Source organism: Chelonia mydas, chromosome 11, assembly GCF_015237465.2.
Source record: "Chelonia mydas isolate rCheMyd1 chromosome 11, rCheMyd1.pri.v2, whole genome shotgun sequence".
NCBI lineage: Eukaryota > Metazoa > Chordata > Testudines > Cheloniidae > Chelonia > Chelonia mydas.
Window position 1 is genome coordinate 63,740,347 of NC_051251.2, and position 25,897 is coordinate 63,766,243.

At 43.8% G+C, this 25,897-nt stretch overlaps 1 protein-coding gene across 50 annotated transcripts in view; it reads left to right on the plus strand.

Annotated features, from left to right (window-relative positions):
* The window catches only part of MAP2 (microtubule associated protein 2), a 342,823-nt gene that overhangs the window by 181,008 nt on the left and 135,918 nt on the right, over window positions 1–25,897 (plus strand). For 45 of the 50 annotated variants that reach the window (XM_043525130.1, XM_043525141.1, XM_037912108.2 and 42 more), the window contains one exon: window positions 15,673–15,745. The exons of the other annotated variants lie outside the window; for them this stretch is intronic. The gene's annotated coding sequence lies outside the window, so the exon portion shown is untranslated. The remainder of the gene's footprint in view (window positions 1–15,672; window positions 15,746–25,897) is intronic. 50 annotated transcript variants of the gene reach the window in all.

The window sequence follows — 25,897 nt, forward strand, 5'->3', positions numbered from 1 at the left end:
ATGATTTTATAGACTTCTGTCATATCTCCCCGTAGTTGTCTCTTTTCTAATATGAATAGTCCAGTCTTTTTAATCTCTCCTCACTTGGAAGCTGTTCCGTACCCCAGTCATTTTTATTGCTCTTCTCTGAACTTTTTCCAGTTCTAACTTTATTTTTTTTTGACATGGGGCAACCAGAACTGCACACCGTATTCAAGGTGTGTGCATACCATGGATTTATATAGTGCATTATGATATTTTGTGTTTTATTATCTGTCCCTTTCCTGATGGTTCCTAATATTCTATTAGCCTTTTGACTGCCATGGCACATTGAGTGGATGTTTTCAGAGAACTATCCACAATGACTCCAAAATCTCTTTCTTGAATGGTAACAGCAACTATAGGCCCCATCATTTTGTACATACAGTTGGGATTATGTTTTTCAATATGCACTACTTTGCATTTATCGACATTGGATTTCATCGGCCATTTTGTTGCCCAATCACCCAGTTTGTGAGGTCCCCTTCTAACTCTTCACCGTCAGCTTTGGACTTAACTATCTTGAGTAATTTTGTATTCTTATTCACAACATTACTCTTAAAAGTCTTTTTCACCATATCCCTAGGTTCTTCCTTTACTACAACTTTTCTATCAAATCCCCCTCCCTGGGAGATTATATTAACGTACTCTTCCATTATGATTATGAGAACTTACTTTCTTTTCCGGGTGTTTGACAAAACCATGGCTGGAGGCCAGAGGCACTGCTCCCTACAACCTCCCAAAACTTGTTAAATACCCAAAATCTTCAGGTCACAATCCCTAAGACACAGAAGTGACGGTAAGATGTCTTGGACTCATGCTCTCCTAGGGTCACCAATGTTGGGGGGAAGAGCTGGGAAACTGAGTCATGAGTCCACCCAATTTAGGCTTACTCAATTTTTGTCTTTATACAATTTCAGACAGAATTATTGTCATTTATAGTGTCTGGACATAAATTTATGCCAGAAGAGTAACAGACAAGACAGAATTGGTAAATGGCCCCAGTTACCACATTCTGGGGCACCAGAAAGTGTTTCTACCTTCTAGGATAGTTACTGGCTTTTCTAATCCTTTGTTCCGGCCCTTCAGGCCCGTCCTTTATTTTCTGGTTTGGTGTTTCTCCGGTTTGGGTCCATGTTCACTTAGGTCTTTTGTACATTTCTACAATACAGGTTACTTAATCTTTATCCAGTTAGCTTGTAGTACTTCAACCCTTTGAGTTTAGGTAACATGTACATGACACATTCGCAAGCTTCAGTTACCCAACCAGCATTTGTACTACTGGCTTTGCAGTTTCTGGCTCATGTCATTTTATGTAACTCTGCCCTGGGTCTTCCCAGAAAAAGGGGGTTTTTTGGTTACCAGATTTGTGTGTTTTTTTACCTCAAAACGCCCAGCACAATGTTACCTTTGTTCTGTCAGTAATAACAGCTTTTTAAGCAGATCAGCAATTCTATATAAAGCAGAATTGGAAAAACCACACTTACGCGAGCAAGGCCTTGGCCTGTTACCTCATCTGTACTCATTCACTATCCACAGTTACAAATCATTAAAATAAAGGCTTTAATTTTACCATTCAGCAACCCTCCCTTTTTATATTTCCGTGTTATAAGTCAATATATGTTATCCCCTTAATCTAATTGGAGAGGGGAGTTCAGAGAGCATGCTGAGATTCTTAAATGTCAACGTTTCTTATCCGCTTTAAATGTTGGTTGCTCATTCAAAGTCCAGTTTCATTTGTGAATCATTGCAAAGAAACTTCATTAGAAATCTTCCTGAGAGGGCATTCTGAAGGGTGTCTCAATTTGAGGGCCTTGATGTTTTGTTGCTTTTATTGGTACCGCACCATATTCATAAACTTAACTAGATTTAAGATGGAAAGTAATCTATTGTTTGCCCCCTACTCTTCCTATTGAAAGGTGTTCATGGGGAGATTGCCTCATTGACTTTGTGTCATTGAGGCTAGGATTTTCAAAGATGCCTAATGGAATTAAGCACCCAATTCCCATTGAGATCCAATGGGAGCTGGGTGCCTAACTTCCTTAGTCCCATTTGAAACTCCTGGCCCTTGAATTTCATGGTTCAATTTAAACTTGGAATGGCTCTTTATGTTGTATGGTTTGTCAGGTGTTTAAATAGTTCTAAATTAACCAGTGTAGAAATCATGTCAGACCTGATCCAGCACCTAATGAATTCAATGGGAACACATAGTTTGGTAAACCAGTAGATCTTGCGATGACTGTGTCACAGAGAGAGAACATCATTGTAGTTCTCACAAACAGGTTTTTTCCCAACTTTTCAAGCTTTAACAGCATCATTTTTTTCCCTTTTCACACAAAATCCTAACCCTGCCCCTTCACACCTCCCATTTCTTCAGCAGAGAGCATCAAGCTGCTATCCAAGACTGCTTCTGGACATTGGTCCTTTACTAGGTACAGATAGGGAGCAAAGACATTGAAAGTCAAATGCAGGCAGGACAGACCAAAATGATTTTTTGTTTTGAAATGTAAGTTCATTTATTGTCTACAAAAAGTTGCAATAAAATTATTCCAATTTATTGAAAGAAAATGTTTCTGTTGACCTGCTCTGAGATTTGTGGGGTTTTTTTTAATTTCCGATTTTCAGTTTGTGAAAAAAATTACAATTTGGACTTTGTTCTAATACAGAATGTGAAAATTGTTCAAAATCTCAAAAATTCTTCTGGGGTGGGAAAACTGTTTCCTGCCCAGCTGTCCTGGCAAATCAATGTGAGTTCTAATTGTTGTAGTTCATATGACAAGTGGGTCAGAAGGGCGATATAAGAATAAATAAAATAAATCAAGCCTCCTACTTTATCATGTACAATATTAAATCCTTGTAGTACTTTTCCTGCTATACTCCTGCCCTTCTACTCTGTCAGTGCATACATTCACTTCTGCCAACATTGTCACCTCTACATTTAATTTATACTCCAGTGCTTGGAGGCTTAAGTTTATACATAGCTTAAAAATTCTGGAATATGTATCCACTCATCAGCACTTAGATACCAAAACCAGAGGTGCCTAAGAAAGACAGAAATAACAGGGCAGCAACTTTATTAAAATTCGAATTTCCCTGGTAGACAACTTAATAGGAGCAAATCCAGGTCACTAGGTTTATTTATGGACACATCATTCCATCCCTTCATGCTGATTGTCTGCCTGCCCTGTTCTTGTGAGCGAGCAAAGTACTGAAATACAAACAAGGATTCGTCACAAGAATGGAGCAGACCGAAAGAGCGGAGTAACGATGGGATGTACATCCAAGTGCCTACAAAACCAAAACTCAGCTGGTAAGTGTAATCGTTGTTTCCCTGCTGTCAGAGTGTCCCTTTGCGCCATTTATTGTGGTGGCAGTGATGCTGATTAACATAGATTCATAGATATTAAGGTCAAAAGGGACCATTATGATCATCTAGTTTGACCTCCTGTACAACGCAGGCCACAGAATCTCACCCACCCACTCCTGTGATAAACCTCTCACCTATGTCTGAGCTATTGAAGCCCTCAAATTGTGGTTTAAAGACTGCAGTAGTTTGCATGGTATCTGGGCTCAAAAATGAGTTGGGGCTGCATCTTCCAGGACTCATGAAGGCTAGAAGCACGGAAGAATTAATGGTTGGTTTCAGAGGAGCAGCCGTGTTAGTCTGTATCCACAAAAAGAAAAGGAGTACTTGTGGCACCTTAGAGACTAACCAATTTATTTGAGCATAAGCTTTCGTGAGCTACAGCTCACTTCATCGGATGCATTCAGTGGAAAATGAATGCATCCAATGAAGTGAGCTGTAGGTCACAAAAGCTTATGCTCAAATAAATTGGTTAGTTTCTAAGGTGCCACAAGTCCTCCTTTTCTTTTTGAAGAATTAATGTTCTTGGTTCCAAGGGCATGGGTGAGGGAAGGGAAGAGACAGAGGTGCCGGCATTGAACTGGAACGCAGATGCTTTCTTATGGCCAGTGTTTCACTGTAGATCAGATTAGTTTATTATACTTGCCTTAAAATCTATGAATAAAAGAACTGAACATGTCTATATCTCACTGAAGCTGGTGACCCTTTCAGTACATGTTCAAACCCTTCCCCAGTTCATTTGATGTGTATGCATACTTTACAGGGAAAATCCAAGCACTTGTTTGTGAGCCTCCCAAAAAGCACTCTGACTGCTTTGGCGGCACTAGCCCCTGTTTGAAATCCTATTTTACATCAAAATTCTGACCGATCCTGCCAGTTTATTTATAACTTTGTATCATTTCTCCTATACCTGCCTATGACGAGAACATGTGAAGCTTGAAATTTTCCTATCAGCCCAAACTGGCTGGCTTTACTGTCATTCGGGGGAAATATGATCACCAGTACGTTTTTTTCAAATAATGAAAATTCAAATAAGGCTCCATTTTATGCAGATTCAGGCCAGGGTGGGTCTCAGGGATTCAGTGACTGTCTTTCTGCAACCTGCCTGGACAGAACTCACCTCTTTTCTCCCTCAGCATCACTTACAAAGGTGCAGTGACTGTGTGCAGAACCCACAACCATGGTGCTAATAAAGTCCAGAGATTTTGGCAGCCGTGTACTGGGAACCACCCTAAAAACCCGAGTTGCAGGCCAAATGCCTGAAGTTGGACAAATCTTGTTTCAGCTTGCTAGCCCTATGTGACTGAGTGTACTACGTGTGGGCGAACAAATGGGTAGGCTCTGTAATGAAGGATAGTCAGGACGATGGGTTAGGGCTGGATCTATGTCCTGATTTCAGCAGAGGAGAGATTGTGATGCTGAGCGCACAATTGGTATTCCATTAGCTCTGTCTGTTTCACATGGTGTTTATGGCTGCCACTGGTGAGCACTCAGAGCCGAGCTATCACTCGCATGCGGTGTGACTTGCATTGGCAAAATCTATCAAAATGTTCCTCTTTCTCCACAAGCCTATCAGATGGACGTTAAGAGGAACTTCATTGTGTAGGTGTCCTGGCAGCAGACAGCCGACACAACAACACAGGCGAGAGAGGCTTTTTGCTAACATCAGCCTTCATCAACCAGAGAATAAAACAACATCGTTTATCCTATTTGGGTGCTCATCTTGCCCAGATGAGGAGGAGGAGCTGATCCTCCCCCAAAATGCTTGTTAATGGACTTTATGGAGGTATCACTGGCAGCCTCCGGGCCTTGCTGAGACTAAGATCACCTCCTTTTCTACAGACATCTGTCCCGACTCACACACTTGCCTCCTCAACAAGGCCAGCTATGTTTCTCCTATCTCCACCCTGTTCTGGGTTGTCTCTCCCATGAAGTAGTCCCACTCCAGGTCTAAGGCTCACTCTGATGGTTCTATAAGGCAGTCATGGCCTCTGGGTCCTCCAGTGGTTATGAGGTCCCCCACTCAGCCTCTTGAAGTGTGGATGGTAGGTCAAAGAGATCTTTGACTTTAAGGCCAATCCAGTTTGCCAACAAACTGAATGGGTCAGGTACGCTTTTTATTTAATGCAAACATTGAGTTTCAGCCTAACATAAAAGGAAGCCAGCAAGCTCTTCTGTCAAATTCCTACCTGCTATCTTCCATGGTCCCATAATGGAGCACAGCGAAGAAAAATTCCGAGGAGGTGTGGGATTGTCAACACCTCCTAGATTGCCTCAGTACCGCACACCTGAAAGAAACTTTTATGCAGTTCCTCAGCCAGGCAATCAACTCCAAAATAAAGGAGACTGTCCCAAGTCTGAGGACCAGGACAGTGTGTCTAAGACATCATTTTGGAAGGTCTCTACATTCCAGAAACTTCTCTTAAGGTTTCTGAAGTGTTTAAAATTGTGTGCACTAAGATGTCTGTTCTTACTAAAGGTCAGACACACTTGGGCGGGTCCTTAGCTAGTGTAAATTGGCCCAACTCTGTTGACATCAGTGGAGATACTTGGATTCATATCAGCTGAGGATATAGCCCACTGTCTTTTTAACTGGTGCAGTAGCATGCTGGGTGTTTCAGTTGTCAGAGGGGACAAAGCCTGGCCGTATCAGTTGGATTTCCAAAAACTCAGAAAACTCAGGCAATGCTATATCAAAGAGGTAAAGAACGGAGGTGATATCTTGAGACTCTATGGGTCCTGCTTTGAGCAGAGGGTTGGACTAGAAGACCTCCTGAGGTCTCTTCCTGCCCTAATTTTCTATGATTCCATGAAAGATCTACAGACCTGGCAAAAAACAGGAGGCTACAGTTCTTGGCTTCCCAAGAGCCTTTCCTTTGATTAACTCTGCTTTGTTCCATGGCAGAGCCACTCCCCCATTTCAGATTTCTAACAGAGATAAACACTTTGAAGGTGATTTACAAGCTCAGAGATTTAAACCCTCTCAGCTTCTCTGCAGTTGCTAATTTATATGTAGGTAATATATGTTAGTGTGATGTGCTATGGAGTGAGTAAATTATGTCGTTCCTCTCAAGTGAACCCAGTAAAACCTGTGTGTCACACCACATTGTGTTCTGTAGCTGCCACATATTTTACAGAAGTAGTAGCTTAGATGCTGGGTAGAGAATATTAGAAATATTTGTTTGTGTTCCTCTACCTCTAAGCTGGGCGTCTTGGGCCTTGCCATAAATATGCCCTGCAAACCTGCAGTGTAAATATGGTTTTAACACTGCTGCAGTGAAGTTTGCCCAGGTGCAGCTCACAGTGGTGGCTACTATCTGTGTAAACAAGACTTAATTACCATGAATCCAACTGCACAAGCCTTTGGGTGAGAGAAAATATATAGACAGCTGATTTAAAAAAAAAAAAAAAACAAAACTCTAGATAGTGCCTAATTTAACTTTCCCATATATTCTCAAACCTGTTGAAGATTAAAAGTACTTTGTAAATGCTTAATTCTACACTACAGACTATAGTGTTGTGTATTGCCTTCTTCATAAAACGCAGTTTGCATTAATGCACACATCAGAAGAGACTGAGTTTAGAATTGTACACCGCATAGCATAAAAGACAACTATGGTGTTGTGTATGTTAGCCTAGTGGTAAGAGCAGGGAACTGAGCATCAGGAGATCTTCATTCTAGCCCCGGCTCAGACAATAACTCACTTAATCTTTCTCAATTTACTCACCCATAAAATGAGAATTGCTATGTTTTCTTTACAGTCATCTTGTAAGACTTAATTAATTAATTCTTTTAAATTGCTGTGGGATCCTTCTGATTAAAAAAATAAAAACACCTATAGAAGTACAATGTATTTTTACCCTGTCTTACCATTTGGCATGTATGTCAGGTCACTGAAATATCATTTTCAGTCTGGCATACAGCAATCCGAAGAGAAAACGCCTACCTTTAAAGTCGGAGCATAGGAATGTCTGGAGGGAAAAACAAAAGGATCCTCAGGTGAGGAAAGGGAGCCAAGTCAATGAAGCTTTTGTCTTTCCTCTCTGAAGTAGTCTTGCTTTTTTCCTCTATCTTCTCTCCTTCCTTCCCCGTCCCCACCCGCCACAGCAGAAGAAGCCTTCCCCCCAAATGAGTTTCCTCCCCCAATCTTTCTTGAGAGCCTCCTGCATCCCCAGGCATCAACAATGCTACTGTGAATCTTCAGTGGGTTTGGGAATATGGGAAAGCTAAATTAGGGAATATCTAGAGTTTTTAAAAATAAGATGGCTATATATTTTCTTTTACCCTAAGGCCTGTGCAGTTGGATTTATGGTACTTCTTCCCTGTTTGAGTCAGGGGCAAGACCCACAGCAGCAGGAAAGGGAGCCAGCAGCTTAGGGTACATCTGCCCAGCAAGCAGGATCCTGTGTCAGCCAGCCTTGGAGCCCAGGTCTCCAGACTGGAGCTTGCAGGGCTCATGCTACAGTGCTAAAAAGAGCTGTGTAGGCTGTCATTGGGCTCAGGCTGGAACTCAGGCTCTGAAGCCTAAGGAGGATGGGAACCCTGGATTGTAGACCTGGGTTCTGAGACTCGCTGCGTTGGGATCCTGCTGTGTAGATATACCCTGAGACTTGTCAAAAGAGAAAGGAGGGTGATTTCCAGCTATATGGGAGGTAAGGCTTGGAGTGGCTCTGCCCAGAAGTCCCTGTTCATTTCTTCCTAATCAGATCGGTTCTCTTTCCCAGCACAGCACCTCCTATTGGTGTCCAAAAATGTAGTCTGATCTAACCTGTTCCATCTCTGGACCTCCCGCAGTAATTACAATGCTATCTGAGATGGCAGCCGTCCGTCCTGAAAGACAAATGATGTCCGCACCAAAGTAGTTCAGTTTCTGCGTGTCACGCTGCAGCATCACTAGTGGCTAAAGAGTCCGCTTCTCAAGTGACGGTCCTTGCCACAGCAGAGACGGGTGTGAGGCACAGGGCCAGAAGATGAACCAGGCACCCTCCTGGCGCTCGAGGCCTGGTGCGCCTTCCTCTTTGATCACTGCGCTTTTCTCCCTCAGCCACCCCTCTTCAGCCTCTTGGATGCCCAGGCGCAGCACAACCCTCCAGTGTTGCCTGTTGGTATCTGAGCACCAGGAAACTGTTCTGTTCGTTTCAAAACTCCTAGGCTGACCACTGTCCTAAAGGCTGCTGCAAGTTGATGAAAGCGGGAGACATTGGCGTATTTTCTTTGCGGATGATGTCACTCGCGGCTCAGACAGCGAGAGCCCTGGTGCATCGCAGCTTTATGCGCCAGACAAGCGCTGTTTAAGAGCTTCCTCATGTCAGCATGAATTTTGCTTTAGCAGTCACAGCCTCACCGAGGATTGTCGTATTTCAGAAAGGGTTCTCAGCCCGAGGAAAGATTAATTATGGTATTTATAACTTCTCTAGCACAGGTTTCAGAGTAGTAGCTGTGTTAGTCTGTATTCGCAAAAAGAAAAGGAGTACTTGTGGCACCTTAGAAAGCTTATGCTCAGATAAATTTGTTAGTCTCTAAGGTGCCACAAGTCCTCCTTTTCTTTTTTCTCTAGCACAGTTATTCTCCCAGAATTAGGATTCTTTCCTCCTTTTTAATTAGACAAATGGAACATGTATGCACTCACTTCTCATTTACCCCTTGGTACTGGAATTTTGGGAGTATTTGGTGCTGAGTGGTAACGCAAAAATAAGTGAGGAGCCCGACATGAGGAATGCCCACAGCACTAAGGTGGGGGTTTCTGGCTCCAGAAGTGGAAGCAAAGTCTTTCCAGTGTGTGAGTCTGAGATAAGTAGGTGGCATTATGATGGTAATAATTACCCAGATTTCTCTTGATAACCTAGTCTCAAATAATCGCTTCTTCCTGATGCTGTCAAGAGGAATCTTAATATATTACTTGAAAAATATGCCACCTGCTATTTTATTTCTATAATTTATTGTATGGTGAATGCCTATAAATTCCTATGGTAGCTTAAGAGTCTAGTGAAATGAATTTCTGACTCTTTTTTTCTCTGGTCATCAGCAAACCAGGACGAGGTCAGCTCACTTTAAGATCTAATCTACAGCACTATTGTAGGTCTCCCTCTTATTAAGGGACTCATTTTACCTCACTCTCTCTCTCTCTCTGAGAAGGAGTTTCCAAGGAATTTCCTCTTTCACCCTGTGGAGATATTTTTTCCTGTGAGGTTTCCATGGATGTTGGCACAGTACAGCCTGTGTGTCCTGGGTCGGGGAATATGAAAGTTTACCTTTGTCCTTTTTTTTTTTTTTTTTAAATCCTTCCTTGACTCGCTTTCCTCTACCCCAAATAGATGCTACCAATTTCGTGGCCATCTCAAGTAGCCTAAGGCTCTTAAGAGTGAATGGCAAAAATTGCAATCCACTCATGTATCAGCAGTGGCACTCAAGTGGCAGTGAAAATCTTATGATACTTTTCTCTGAGAGACCAAACATATATTCGGACTGCTACTGAGAATGTTTTTACTGTGCCTCTGACCAAGGACTTAAAGTGACCTAAACTTTTCCTGGTTTGCTGATGAACCGAGGAAAAAAAAAAGTCAGCAATGCATTTAACTCGTCTCTTAAGCTACCATAGGTTTCAGAGTAGCAGCCGTGTTAGTCTGTATTCACAAAAAGAAAAGGAGGACTTGCATCTGATGAAGTGAGCTGTACCTCACGAAAGGTTATGCTCAAATAAATTGGTTAGTCTCTAAGGTGCCACAAGTCCTCCTTTTCTTTAAGCTACCATAGGAATTTATAGGCGTTCATTATACAATAAATTATAGAAATAAAATAGCAGGTGTTGTATCTTTCAAGCAATGTATTAAAATTTCTCTTGACAACATTTGGAAAACAGCCCCAGACCTATGCTGGCTACAAAGGGGGAAAAATGGAATGTTAATGACCCATCTACCCTGCTATACACTGCAAAAAGGTTGCAAGTACATCGGTACTAATTATCATCTTCACAATTTCCTTTGCTCCTCATTATAAAAACGGATATACCATTTGTAGAAAGCGGACACCCTAAAGTTTCATCTACTACAGCAGTTGTCTGTGTCTCTGTAACATGGTGAGTGTTTCCTGAAACTCCAGTCCCCTCAGGGTCCTAGCTAGGCTGTTTAAACAAGCTGTGGGAAAAAAAACTGATGTACTCATTTTACCCTTTGCCATCCTCTTCCTTCTCCATTTCATTTCTTTGCTACTTTCTCATGGGTTCCCACTAATGTAGTGAAGTTATTTCCTGCCAAGAGGATGAAAAAACCGTTCCCCCTGACGCCAGTTTCACTGATGGTACTAGCCTTGCGTTCGATAAATGATTAAACACAGTCTACAGCATATTTCAGACTGCAGCTGAGGGATTCTTGGGTGCTGAGAGAGCTTTGACTCTTCCACACGATTGCAACCAAACTGCCCCAGTCTCCATTGCGGAGTCTCAGTCACTATGTGTTCAGATGAATAGTAGTGGTACAGAGATGTCTTTTCACCCCAGCAAACTTTTCTCAAGTTTCTTGCCCGATGAAGAATTTGCCATGGATCACTTTAGGGCAAAGGGGCTTTTTAGACTGTATCCTTTTCCTGTCATTGGACAAGTGGTGCTGCTTCACCACTGGGAATGAAAAAGTGTTCGAGTAATCCAGTCATTCGTAACACAGAAGTAATTTAATAGCTTTTAGAATAAATAGATTTATATTGACAAATGTTGCTCTGCTTGTTTTCGGAGCATTAGTGCTCAAATAAATTGGCTGGATAGTGAGTATTTTCCAACAGTGTTGTTAATCCAGCTCTCAATGGCAGAAATGTTGGTAGCAAGGAGAAGTGCACTGACTTATATACTCTTCATAATCCAGTAGAGTAGATTTGTACAGCAAATGGGTGTCAATAGTTTCCTTGTAGATCTCACTCTTTCTCAGACTGGAGGGCGCTTGGCACTGATCTTTGGTTCAGAAGTAGAACCAAAGGTCCCATGGCAAACCTTTCCAAAATTCAGGGCCAGCTCCTCAGCTGGTGTAAATCTGTGTAGCTCTCTCGATTTCATTTGAGCCTCGGTTTATACCATCGCTATCTGGACTCCAGATCTCAAGCTTTTGCTGAAGCTCTCATCAGCACCAGCTGACATTCAGATGTGTTTGACCTTCATTTTGGTGCACTTGGCATTAAAAATAACAGTGTATCCTAAGTGATGCCCTGCAGGTATAGGAAGGTTCTTACATTCTGTTTGAAAATGAAGTTTTTCACCTGGGTCTAAGGTCTCTGCTACTGTGAGGAAAAATAACAGCCCTACTGCGGATGTCAGAGTGCCGTAGAAGGGAAATTAGAGAGACAAGATGGGTGAGGTTGTATCTCTTATTGGACCAGCTTCTGCTGGTGAGAGAGTCAAGCTTTCAACCCACACAGAGCTCTTCTTCAGGTCTGGGGAAGGTACTCTGAATGCCACAGCTACACGCAAGGTGGAACACATCGTTTAGCGTAAGCCGTTAGCACATATTGTAAAGGGACCTTTCAAGGTAGAGTAGCCCATTAACCCCTCTGCTGTCATAGGACAAAAAGGGGATTAGTGGTTAAAGATTGTTGTAATAAGTCATAAATCCAGTGTCTGTTCAGTCCACGATTTTTAGTGTCTAGCGTAGTGATGAATTTCAGTTCCTAGGCTCATCTTTTGAAAGTGTGCAGATTTCCTTTGAGGATGAGGACTGATAGGCTACAACTGCACTGCGTTAGAAAGGAAGGATCATTATTCCATTTTACAGATGGGGAAACTGAGGCACAGAGCTGAAATGACTTGCCCAAGGCCACACAGCAGAGCCAGGAACAGAAAACAGGTTTCTTTTTCTAGCTACTACGCGACACTCCTCATTCAGCATTATGCTTTACAGGCACACAAAAATAATCTGTGTCAACAGACAATCTCAGTGTACTGAGATAAAGTACCATGGTGGGGGAGGGGAGGATGGATAGCTCAGTGGTTTGAGCATTGGCCTACTAAACTCAGGGTTGTGAGTTCAATCCTTGAGGGGGACATTTAGGGATCTGGGGCAAAAATTGGGGATTGGTCCTACTTTGAGCAGGGGGTTGGACTAGATGACCTCCTGAGGTCCCTTCCAACCCTGATATTCTATGAAAGTTATTGCTTTATTTCCAAGCAAAACTTCAGCAAGGTTTATTTCATTGTGGTAAGTGAGCAAATCTTGATAAAGGAAGTTTTCATTTTCAGGGTCATAGTGACAGCAGGTCATGAACTCCTTGGGGTGGATCATCAGCTGGTGTACATCATCATAGCTCTATTGTGGAGCTGTGACCATGTACACCAGCTGAGGATCTGCCCCATTGTGTTCAAAAACAAGAGGACAGGGTGGGTGTAAGCGGGGGGGGGTGTAAATTATAGCCTGGCATATTTTTGCAGTCCAGGATTTCCACTGTTCTGATGCAGACAGTTTATCAGTGCAGTAAATATTTGCCAGTGGCAAGAAATAATAAGGACTTCATACAGTTTAGGGCATTTAAGAGCATATGTCCAGCTCTGGTCTTAGGGGACAGCTTGAAAGTGCTAGTTGTTTAAAACAACAACCTGTTCACCTGCCATACTAATTTTCTTATTAATGTCATCCCGTGAATCAATTTACAGGTTACAGATCTGTCCCTGCTTTAGTTTATATCCTTCTCTAAAATCTCAGTCTACTCTTTATAGCTATTCATATAGATATATATTCACCCTCCCGCAGATCAGACCTTTTAGCATTATTTTGCATCAGCCATGCATCAGAAGGCCTAGCAGGGCTGTAAGTGCTGAATATGCTCATCTTCTCCACAGCATTGATTGTTCTGCCGAGCCAGAGCAAATTTAATTAGTTTATTATAAAATTCCTCTGCATCCAGTGGATGGGTAAAATCAATGCAGGCTGGAGCCTTGTTTCCACTAATTCCGCTAATTCCACTGTAAGTAATTACTGCACAGAGGTGAATGGTGGATTCTACCGAGTCGAACAGAGAAGTTGCCTGATATTAACTTGCTGCCAAAGTTTTATGCAACCATCCTCTTCAAAGTATAATATTTAAGAAACAAAACCTGTCAACTGCTGGAGAACAAAGCTAAAAATCAATGAGACGAGTTGGTGTAAAACTGTAATTGACAAAGACCTGTGCCAAGAACATGAAACAACAACACACGCAAGTCTGTATTAAAAGTACATTGAAGATGTAGTCAAGCACTGAAAAGTTAGGAAACACCCTGTGACGGTCTATGCCCCAAGGGTCAGGGCAGCGTGGCATAGTGGCCAGAGTCTATGGAGCAGCCCTTAGATGCAGGGCAGCGTGGCCTAGCGGCCAGAGTCTATGGAGCAGCCCTTAAGCGCAGGGCAGCGGGCCTAGTGGCGAGAGTCGATGCGGGTAGGGTGCCCACTAGGGGGTGTGGAGGCCCCAATAGGGGGGCCCGGGCCCACCCAATTCCACCGGGCCCCGACCCAGGGTCCTAACAGTGGCGTTTCAACTCGCCACTGACTCAGCGGGGGAGCCCTACCGAAAGACGCTGAAGTTTCCCAGGTGGGAGGTACCACTCTGTCACCCTCCCTGGGTCACTTCCTACCAGTATCTGCATTGGGGTCTCCCATGAGCCTTCGGATTCTCCGTGGTCCGTTGGGCCAGTCACCTCCTGTGGCTCCTCCCGTCGCTGGGGTGCAGGCGGGCCTGGGGAGGTTCTGATTCCCGGTGCAGTCAGGGGCTGTGGCTGGCCCTCGATCAGAGCTTCCCAGACAGGTCCTTCCCCTGCAGCCTCCAGCCCAGGATGAGCTGGGCTTCCTCCCTTTATATTGCTAGAGCATTTGGAGCCTTCCCAGTCCCGCTGGGGAGGCGGGACTTCCGCTGTCAATAATATGGGCATAAACCTGTCTGGGCTAGTGTGGGGTAAGCAGACCCCGTCGCACACCCAAATTAAAGCTGCCTGTGTAACTTTATTTCAGCCCCCTTTTATATTACAATATAGTCTTTAATGACGTGATCACATGCTACGAGGTAGACATCGGGCATGGAAGATTTTAGCCTGAATTGTTAGTTTGATAAAGTTATAAGCAACTGAAAACAGGATCTTATAATGGAAAGTGTTGGGCACCCGCTGAGGTATGGCCCAGAATGTCAAAAGGCATAAAATAGAGGAAAGCTGCCCCCAATGCCAGGAGCTGCAGAAGAGAAGGCGGTAACCCAATAGTGGTGAGATAGTAGCAAGAGACACAGAAGAAGCAAGGGATAGATGGGCAAAGGGATCTATGTGAGGGAGAGAAAAAGAGTCCCAGAGGATGGCTAAGTCAAGTCCATGGAGGAATTAAAAAACAACAATAGCAGCTATGGATGTAGAACCTGAAATGAATGGGAGTGCTGGTGGCGGTGGTTAAGGATGGGGGGTGATGTTTTCATCCTCAATTCGAATATTAAAAAATAACAGGAATCACAGCAAGCATCCCCTACATCAACAGGACCTTCAGGAGTAGCAAACCCATTCAGATGTTTTACACTTCAGGTTTAACAGTGTACCTGGCCAATGTAATGAGTGACATACTAAAGTTAAAGTACAACAGGTCTGCGACCAGTCCCTGGTGGTCTTCTGGTAGGAAAACCCAGACCGATAGGGGTTATCTGAATCTGAGACCTCAGCCTGATTGTTTCCTTCTGTACTCTGTTGAGGAAGCAGTGCAATGCTCAGCCTCCTGTAGGGGTGAGGATGTATCTCAGTTCATTCTCTCAAGAGGTCTAACTAAGCAGCAGCCTGGCTGGACCTCAATGGGAACTCTATCCGGCCCTTCTCAGCCAACAGGCTAGTTAGTGCAACGTGAGGATTTTGTGAGTGGAGGAGAGTAAAGGGATAGTTGGGAGAATGAGCCTCATAAATGGCTGTATCTCCACTGCTCGAGATTCCCCCAAGATGGGAAAACCCTCAGACAGGATAGACAGTTCATAGGCTCCCCAGCGTAGGGGCATGGCTGGAGCATGCTGTGCTCCAGTTGTCCCCATCTGACAGATGTCTTTTTGGGGACATTACCAACTGGCTTCATTTAGAACAGCTCTTAGGCACCTCTACCAGGGCCAGTCTACAAACAGCTTCTTGTAGGTGCTACCCCCACCTGCTGCATTCAGAGGAGCAGAGGATGTGGGTTATTGTATCTTAAATTACCAGTCTTTGGAAAATAGTAATGGGGAAATGGCCTGGCCAGCGACATTATTTAGTTTATATCGTATCAATCACCCTGTGATGTCATCTGAGAATAAATGGAATATATTGGTTTATATTTCTTCACAGGAGCCAGAGAGCCTTCCTGGTTCTTTAACCACAGGACACAGCAGCCTTGAAGCTCTCCCCTCTGCTTAAACAGGTAAGACCTTATCACTTGTTAACTGGGAGTCCCACAGCCCTGTTCTGTTCTGTTCAATATGCTGTGCTCATCACCGGAGGTCTGAGCCTGAGTGGCTTCCATTAGTACATTTAGTGCATAGGCAGTGTGACTAACTCCCTTCGTGTTTCTTCTCATGGTTTCACAGGAAGGGAAAATTTGGGAAAGGAGGCAGCAGAAAACAATTCATGGCTTCTGGCATATTTTGTTTTACATTGGGTCATTCCTGCCTCTCTGTCCCCTCCATTTTATTTTACTTGAAAGGCCTTTTATATCTTGCTGGTGGGAAGCGTCACACCCAGTGGAGTCTGAACACTTATCTTCCCTCCGTCAGCCTGGCAGCAACCTACTTTACAGATCTGCAGGAAGAACACATGAGACACCTTTATTAACAGAGGGATACAATACAAAAGAAGGGGTACTGTTACTACCTATGACGCTTGTTTGACCCTATCTGGAGTGCGCTGTCCAGCAGTAGAGACCAGTCATACCGCAGAAAGGATTTTGATGAATTGGAGAAGGCAGAGCAAGGAAAACTGTGATGTTACCTGATCTCAAGAGTTTAAAATAACGCGGCTAATTAAATGAGCTGTACTTATTCTCCTCCTTGGAAAAGAAGAAACTTTGAGGAGGCCACTTTTTAGGATTATGAGTATACATCCTATGCTGCACATGTTCGGTGGATAACTAGAGACATTAGATTTCTAGTGCTGCCACCCTCCATGGCTGTCAGTTCAGTTCAGATTACGAGCAGAGAAAGGCCTTGTTCACACTCGCAAATGGGATCAAAATCCAAGGGACAGAATATTAAATGTTAGGAAGTGGGAGGGGGCTTGGACTGAATGAACAGCCACGTGCACCTGTGCCGAGCAGATGCAAAGTGCTACCATTCCGTTTTGGTAGCATTTTGCACCGCCATTGCCCTTGCTTCACGCAGGTGTAAATGATGGCACAAGATGCCTGGCAATGGAGTAACAGGACCCAGAATATAGAGGAATTTGAGAGATGCCTGAAGAAGGGCACTTGGGCATGTTGGGAAAAGCAGGAACATAGAATGATCCAAAGCAAGGCTGCGCTAGTTGGTACTTTCCTATTCCTAATGTGTCTTGTCTTTGATCAGAAAGGTTAGAAACCTGTGTATTGTAAATTCTTTAAAAAGTCACAGTAAAAACAGAGAGCCTGATCTTCAGCTAGTAAAAGTAGTCATAGTGGCATTGTAGCAAAGTGATGACTCACCAGTGCAGCGCCTCCTGCTGGTCATCCTGGGAATTAGCTCTCCAGCGTATGGAGCACCTCCTTCTGCCGGCGGCTCGCATGCCTCAGGCACCCCATGTCCCTCCTGGATCCCGGTGCCCCTTTACCTTAGGGTTCTGCCCCCAGCAGTAACCCACACTCTGGGTCTCCCCTCCCAGGGGAACCCCTACCCCTCTACCTCCACCTTGGCTCAGTGGCCACTTCCAGTCATCATCTAGCCCCCTCTCACTGGGGCAGACTGCAGTCCATAGGCGCCAACTCCGTGGGTGCTCCGGGGCTGGAGCACCCACGGGGAAAAACTGGTGGGTGCTCTGCACCCACCAGCAGCTCCCCGCTCCACCCCCCCGGCCCAGCTTGGCTCCGCTCTGCCTCCGCCCCGGAGCATGCTGCCGCATCCTGCTTCTCCCCCCTCCCTCCCAGCCCTTGCGCCGCGAAACAGCTGTTTCACGCGGCAAGCCTGGGAGGGAGGGGGGAGAATGCAGCGCGCTTGGGGGAGGAGGCGGGGCGGGGATTTGGGGAAGGGTCCAATAGAGGCGGAGTTAGGGCGGGGACTTTGGAGCAGGGGTGGAGCAGGGGCGGGGTGGGCGCAAGCACCCACCGGCCCAGAAAAAAGTTGGCACCTGTGCTGCAATCTGTAAACCACTCGTGGCTGGCAAGGGGGTCGGACCAGCTGCCTCTGTCTCACCCTGGGCTGCCCCTCTGCAGCCTCAGTACCTGCTTTAGGCCTTGCCCAGGGCCTGCAGCCTGGGGAGTTGCCAGGCTGGAACTCCCCAGCTCCTCTTGCCTTTCGCCAGCACTGCTCTACCCCTGGTACCCTTCTCTCCCAGGCAGCCCGGTCCTTCTCTCTCCAGAGCCAGAGAGACACGGACTCAGCTCCTGGCTCACAGTCCTTTTATAGGGCCAGCTGTGGCCTGACTGGGGCGTGGCCCCAGCGGTGGCTGCTTCCCCAGACAGCCTAGCCTTTCCCAAGAATGGGGTAACTGCCCCGCTCCATGCATTTACAGTAGTGGAGTTATGTCCATTTACTCCAGCTGACGACCCGAGCCGGAACACTGGACATCTCTTTGTGAAGTTAAACTTAATACATTGTTGTAGTAATTAACAAAGAATTATTATTCAGGGGACTATAGAACAGAGACAGCAAAAGCAAGCTTGGTTTTGCCGAAAGCTGATGGGTTGTGTTTTGGCTATCATCTCGACTTTGCCAAATCCAGAGTAAATTGGGTCTTCAGCTGATGGAGTATAGGATTATGGAGTATTTTATATCTTGCAAGTTTTGTCTGCTCACTTGTGACTGAAATAATGCTCGCTTACTCCCCTATAAGTAATCCATGCCCTACTTCTCAGACTACTAAGAGAATTAAAGATTTAAAATGGTAAACAACAGCCCCAGCATTAGAAAAATGCAAGTATGGTAGTTGACAATAAAGAGTGAAAACACTTTAATAGCGTAAAAGCCATGAGAGAGAGAGAGAGGCGCTTACTTGACACAACACCAGATTCAACACTGCAGAACTCTATTGAAGAACATAAACAAACCCAGCCATTTACTGAACAAAAGGAGCAATCCCCCTTTGCATATTATTTTTTCTGAACCACTCGCATCCCTTCAAGTTCATAGGTGGCATCAAGGCCACAAATTTGGCTCATCTAAGTATTAAGGGATTTATTAAATTTATGCACAAGGAAAAGTCAAAATCTCTCTCTCCATTCCCTGACTCCTCCCTCTGAGCCGCCACTAGGATATAAACCACATCAGATGGGGCAATGGCCCCCAACACCCTCTGCACCATGCAGCACCCTGTCTCCTTTTGTCATAGTGCCTGCTGGAGGTTCCTTTGGGGCAGTGCAACTCCACACCTCTCGAGATGCACCTGTGCTTCCCTGGCACAATCTAGCCCTAACTGAGTTGGAGCTTTGTTTTGATACCAGCATTTTCTGTGTCCCAGGTTCTAGGATTCTTTCATTAATATGCTGTGGGGATGATTTTGTGCTACAGCTCCTGAGAAATGCAGCACAGAAAGCCCAAACCAGCAGGAGGGGAGATGCACCCTCTGGATTATGGGTTGCTGCAGAAACTGCAGCTGAAACTGCTCTCAGCATAAGCTCTAATTTCTGGCAGTCTCCCCAGGACTGCCAGTGGGCTGCTCACAACCCCGAATTCCCATAGACTGTGCCAGGGTCTGCCAGGAGTAAGGGCAGCATACATCTGCTTACACTGGTCCTACACTGCTCCTGTCCTTGGCAATTCTTCCTAGCCCTGGCAGATCCTGTTACTGGAGCAATGTATAGGGACTGGAATGAAGGCCAGAATCTGCCTATAAGTATTGGTATTAAAGTAAAGAAAAGGCCGGTTTATTTCATACATCCTTCTTTCGTAGCTAATAATCCGCACAAAATAAAATAAACTCCAAAGTGTCCCATCCCAGCGTGCATTGGTTCTCATACATAAATCTAAAGATGACTCTTCAGATACTAATTGATTGCTAGTCAGGAAAGTAGAGAAGATATGGCTGGAATTTCATAGCATTCTCATTGAAAAAGATGCCATTAACAGGAGGCAATTTAAATAGTACACAATTGCTTTTCAAAACGTGGAAAGAACAATGCCACAGCACTTACGCTTTTTGCACAGGTCATTGTACCAATGTTAAAGAAGAGATAATGGAGCTATGGCAATTGATAGCAGCAGAGATCTCATTTATGAAACTATCAGGCCAATTTTATCTCGCTGAACATCTTTTTTTATTATATTTGAAATTGTGCAGTCTCTTAGGTGTCTTTTGTTCCTGTAGTGGTTATTTTAGTCCTGACTATGGAGACAGCATCCTACCAGCAGGTACTTGGGAAAGTTTGTGGAAAAGAAGCTAAAAACCCAAAGAAAGGATAATATGCATTTGGATATTGTACAAGAGTAGCCCTGGTGTTGGGTGATAGCAAAATGGGAGAAAACACAGCAAAAGCAAAAACATTCTCTCTAAGTCACAGACCTTTCATAATGGAGCCTCTATGCAGAGTCAAGTTCTAGTAAGTAAGGATCAAGGCTTTCCTCAATAGGGAGAGTGAAGGGTTTTAAATATGATGACAACTTACTTACCTAAGTGTAGGTCAGGTAACCAACTGCTTGCAAATCATTTCAAGATAGCAAGAAGAATTATGCAAAAAGAAAAGGAGGACTTGTGGCACCTTAGAGACTAACACATTTATTTGCGCATAAGCTTTTGTGAGCTACAGCTTATGAAAGCTTATGCTCAAATACATTTGTTAGTCTCTAAGGTGCCACAAGTACTCCTTTTCTTTTTGCGAATACAGACTAACACGGCTGCTCCTCTGAAGAAGAATTATAGCACTCTCCAAAGCTATGTCAGCTTGACACTGCTAATGTCTTTGGAAAGGATTATACTTTTATTTGTGTATTGCTTATACATGCATATCTTTGTTCCTGTCTTGCTGAGTATTAGATTCACAGGAACATTGATAGAAAGGTATTAGCAAAAGTTATTCTGAGTTACAGGCTCCAGAACAGCATGAGGCCAAGATGTGTCCAATTGCATCCTTGAATGAGGGTTTTTATGTATCGTATTTTTGTCTGAGTTAGATTGTAAACTCTTTGCACAAGAAACATCCTTTTTTAAGTGTTCTGTAAACTGCCAGGTACATGTACAGACTTTTACAGACATAAAACATAACTTTCATTACAGGTCTAGAGGTTCCCCTTCTGTTTGATTGGAGTGATGCAGCTGTCAGAGAGGATTTTATGTTGAGTGGTTAGAGCTGGTTGTCTTGAACTTCAGTGAAATGACGCTGATTCGTGCCAGCTGTGGATCTGGCCCATAGGATCTATACATAATAAGTTATCTTGATTTTTAGGGAAAGAGACTTCTAGAGCCTTATCTCACTGTGCCGTAGGTTGTACTCATGAGCATTCAATGTCTCTGCCACAGCGTGATGGGAGGGGAAAAAATGACATAGAGGGAAGGTGAAAAAAGAGCACAGAGCAAAACATAAATTATTATTAAATTTGTGCTGCCAACTTTTTCCATGCATTTCGCCCCACCCCAAGTGTCTCTAAACCACCCTAGGGCAAGTTACTGGCAGCAGTACCCCTCTGGCATGTGTTACTTGTATTTATCAGCTAATAACCCATCTGCCAGACTTTGAGAAGGAGTCACTCATAGTTGTCGAGAGGCAGAAAGGAGGAGGAGTGCCTATGTCCGCTGACGCTAATAAATAATAACAACAATGACGATGATTATAACTCTGCATAGTAGGCTGTCACCATCGTATTCGCCAAACTTATTTACAGCTGGGAAGCAAGGTTGTCTAGGCTAGAATTGTACAGGTGGTACCATGGCTGCAAGTTCTTCAGTAAGTGCCACAGTAGCTGATAGAAAAAAATACGTCCTTTAGTGCTGGGGGGCGAGGGGGGAGCACTCTCTTAACCTCCTGTAATAAAGAGGGGAATTTGGCCCTGGGTCTTGCAAGAGTTTTCAGCTGGAGGGTGGGGTGGAAGGGTCGTTTGATTGCTGGTGGTGCCTTCAACAATAACATCTTCTGTCAGAGTCGGCGGCCAGCGGCTGGGCAGTCTGCTAATGGCACTAGGTAGAGAAGCAGCAGAAATTGGCTCAGGACTGGTTGATGTACTAGTCTTATCTGCTAGGGCCTACTGAAGCTGTGGGGTGTTTTCTTTTTCTTTTTCTTTTGTTTTGCTTTTTGCATCCTCACTGGTGAAATTCACATAATACTTCATGGAAATATGAAAACAGTTTGTGGCATTAATAATGGGGTTTCACAACCAGGAACCTTCTCTCATGCACACACAAAAAATACAGTGGTTTAGGATGAAATTCTGGCTGTTCTGTAGTCAGTGGGAGTTTCCCACTGACTTCAGTGGGGCCAGGATTTTGCCCTTCGTTTTTAGAAGAAATTCTGTGTACTTTGAGGATCTTACAGCATCAAGAATCAGGTTAGACACTTATAGAGAAAACAAGTTTATCCTGAGGTAATAGTATGCATTAAAAAACAAAACCCACTAATTTTGGAAGGGATACAATGCCACATGCTTCAGGGCATAAGCCAACCACTAACTGCTGGAAATTTGGAGGTATCTTTGCCTGGAGGCAGGTTATCCTGTAACTGACCACTGCAGGGTTTCTCGCCCTTTTCTCTGAAGCAGCTGTTATTGGTGGATACTGGACTACAGGAATACTCTAACTGAATATGGCAGTTCCCATGTTACTTTGTTCTTACCAGGAAGCATCATGGTATAGATGGAAATAATTATTGTCTGGAAGCAAAGCAGAAAAAAACATGGAAAAGAAGTGGCTTTTTTATTCCACTTTTGAAAAAGCTTGAAATGGCTTTTTATATTTTATTTTTATAATAAGATATTCGTTCAGTAAACTATAAAAAGAAATCTAGTAATTGTAGAAAATGCGATGCTCTGGACTAAATCTGAATTTCATAGGGTTAAGCAGGTATATTAGGAGGTACCCCAAAGAAATGAATAGCAGTAGTGAGAGTTGTTATAAGTATTCTCTTAACCTTCCCCCCTTAATACAATATATTAGAAGAACAGATGTCTGAACCATAATGTTCTTTCCAGAATAGTAGATGAAAGGAAGCTCTTCGTAGTCATGACAAAAAGTCATTATAGCTGTTGCTCTTAAGACCAGTTATTTTCTTCATTGTTAATACCTCCCACACTTCGTTGGTCCCTTCTTCCTATGTAGGAAGATGTGGGTTGGGTCAGTTTATGGTTAAGACAATTTCAGCAACCAGAGGAGGAAAATAAAGGCTGGGGGAGGGGACATACATCATTATTCTGTTTCAGCTGATATCTACACCACCTTCTGCCACATTGATGTTAAGGCAGGTTATTTTCCTGTAATTTTGCTTCTTAATGAGTAATCACATTCCTCCCCAAGAAATTGAACTAGAGGGATTTGTGATTTGTGAACTAGAGGGATGTCTGGTTGATGTTCAACCCTTCCCTATCCCCAGGCGTGATGCAGAAGATCTTGGATAGATTTCATGGTGTCTTGGATCATCTACCCGTATAAACTCCGGGCCATTCATTCCCTTCCCGGCAAATTGATGTGTGATGTTATTCACTACCATACTATCTGGTCTCCCTGCGGTACTTCGCTACCAGTACTTCTCTACCAAAGCCTTCTCTCATTTGCCCCCCATTCCTCCTTCTTTTTTAAATGATTGAGCCCATCTTTTCCTGGGGGTAAATATTTGTTTGTTTTTTACAAGTATTTCTTGACTTCAGTTAAGCTACTTACACAAAAATAGACTTCCCTTACTTTGTTCTGTGTGATATTAATTAAAACAAAACCGAAAAATAGTCCATCAGATTAATCACAGTGAATCAGGAAACTGGCTACTATGAACCCTTTTCCATATTTTTATTATGCCTTATGATTTATTGCTGCAATAGTTTTATTATTACTATTTATTATTATTTTGAATTGCTGTAGTGCCTAGGAACCTCAGCCATTCAACAGGACCCCACTGTGCCAGGTGCTGTACAAACACAGAACAGAAAGACAGTCCCTTCTCCAAGGAGCTTACAGTCGAATATAAGGCAAGAGACAATAGGTGGCAACAGAGAGACCAATGGGCAAGCTTCATGTTTAGTATATCTCCTTTGGCTTAAATTGAGTTACTTCAGGGATTAGTTTGGTCTAATATAGCAATGAGCCAATTATTATCACAGCTCCAAAATTTTGCATATTGACCAGTTGGGCAACATAGCTCAAATAAATAAAAAACTAACCTAAAGAGTGGCCCGACATTTGAATCAAAATGATTTTTTTGAGGTTCAGCATATTTGGTTATCTCGTTTCCACTAGAAATGAAGGTACCAAAAGGGGTCAAGAAAGCCTGTTCTAATGCTATTTCTGGCTTGAACAAAACATGACAATACTGGTAAGCTCATGAGAAAATCTCAACAGAATGAGCCTTTCAGCCTGATTTCCAGCTCAAAGATGTTCAGGTACATTTGTGCCTCTTGTAGATAAGCATCTGTGCTGTTGAATGCCTGAGTCTACAACTTGGATTCAAATCCAGTCTGAATTTGTCCCATCACTAGAGACTATGGTGCAAAACATTTAAACACATAGTTGCAGTATTTGTGGGCTTTGAAAACCTATTGTATAATTGTGGCGAAGGAGTGGCAAAAGGGAAAGTCCCATAGAGACAGTGCAAAAGGAGCAAACCAGTGGGTCTTGATGTAAGAAACAATCAAGAACCCCCCTCAAACCTGAAATAAAAGTCATTCTTACTGATTTGTTTTACAGTAGCACAGGGGCGGGCAAACTTTTTGGCCTGAGGGTCACATCAGGTTTCCAAAATTCTATGTCGGGCCGGTTAGGGGAGGCTGTGCCTCCCCAAACAGCCAGGCGTGACGCGGCCCCCACCCCCTATCCGACCCCCCCACACTTCTCGCCCCCTGACGGCTCCCCTGGGACTCCTGTCCTATCCAACCCCCCTGTCCCCTGACAGCCCCCCCGGGACTCCTGCCTCATCCACCACCCCCTGCTCCCTGACTAGCCTTCCGGGCCAGGAGCCAGGCAGGAGGGTCCCTCAGGCCAGATGTGGCCCATGGACTGTAGTTTGCCCACCTCTGCAGTAGGATCTAGAGCTGAATTGGCAGCCCTAACACACACAGTAAGAGACAGCGCCTCCCACAAAGAGCTTACCATCTAAAGAGGCAAGACAGACAAAATAAACATTATTATCTGCATTTCCTCAGATGGGGAACTAAGGCATAAGGACACTTGGGGCTTGTCTATTGAATGTTTAGTTGGCAGCAAGCTTGGGTGTAAATCTACCCTGCACAAGCCTCCTGCGCTTTAGCTGTCCGTGTACACCCTGCTGATGTGCATTAACAGTTCATTAATGCACTTTAATCTAGACCTGTTTCAAAGACGACTAGATCAAAGTGCATTAACAGTTTCAGCAGGGTCCACATGGACAGTTAGAACATGGAAGGTTAGTGGGGGTAGATTCACACCCCAGCTTGCGGCCAACTAAATGTTCATTCAGACAAGCTTTCAGTGATTTGCTGAAGGTGACACCGCAGGTTGGTAGATGAACCCAGATCTCCTGAGTCCTGCTGCAGGGCTTTAACCATAAATTTATCCTTCCTTTTCTAAAGAGTGCTTATATTGTAGGGATGAACATAGTAAATATACAGTGGCGTAAATGAGAGGAACACCGTGCAAAACCTTCCATTTAAAAGTGACAATCTTGAAATAAGTTTAATAGGTACAGGGCTTTCAGCAGAGGATGAAAATACTCAGTTGTCTGAGAATCCTTTGGCTAATTTTGGTCAATTACATCCGGCTGATGCCTAACAGAAGAAGGCAAATTACCAACAAATCAGAATCTTAGCCATCTAGAGATAACAAAGGGGAAATCTCTTTAAACACAGTACCTCATAATTGCTAATGTCATTAATCTCCTGGAAAATCCATGTCTAAGAAGAATAAACTTGAGGTTTTTTTTCTTGAACACAAAAGAGAAGAAGACTTTGTTTTTAAACACGCTGAGGCCCTGGGAGATTGTAACATTCTCCTACCTAACGTTAATCTAATAAGGGCCTGATCCAATGCTCATTGAAATCAATAGGAAAACTCCCACTGATTTCAGTGGGCATTGGATCAAGTTTTGATTATCTTGATAGCGCCCAGTTTTGCCCTCAAATTACATCTGGGTGTAAAGCCTTTAGAACTCAATGGAAATTATACCTATGTGTAGCTGAGGGCAAAATTGGGCCCATACTGCAGTTTACAGGTAGTAACCTGGTTCCAGATTCTAAGATGGCGTAAATCAGGGTAGCTCCATTGTCTTCACTGGCTCTGCATTGAT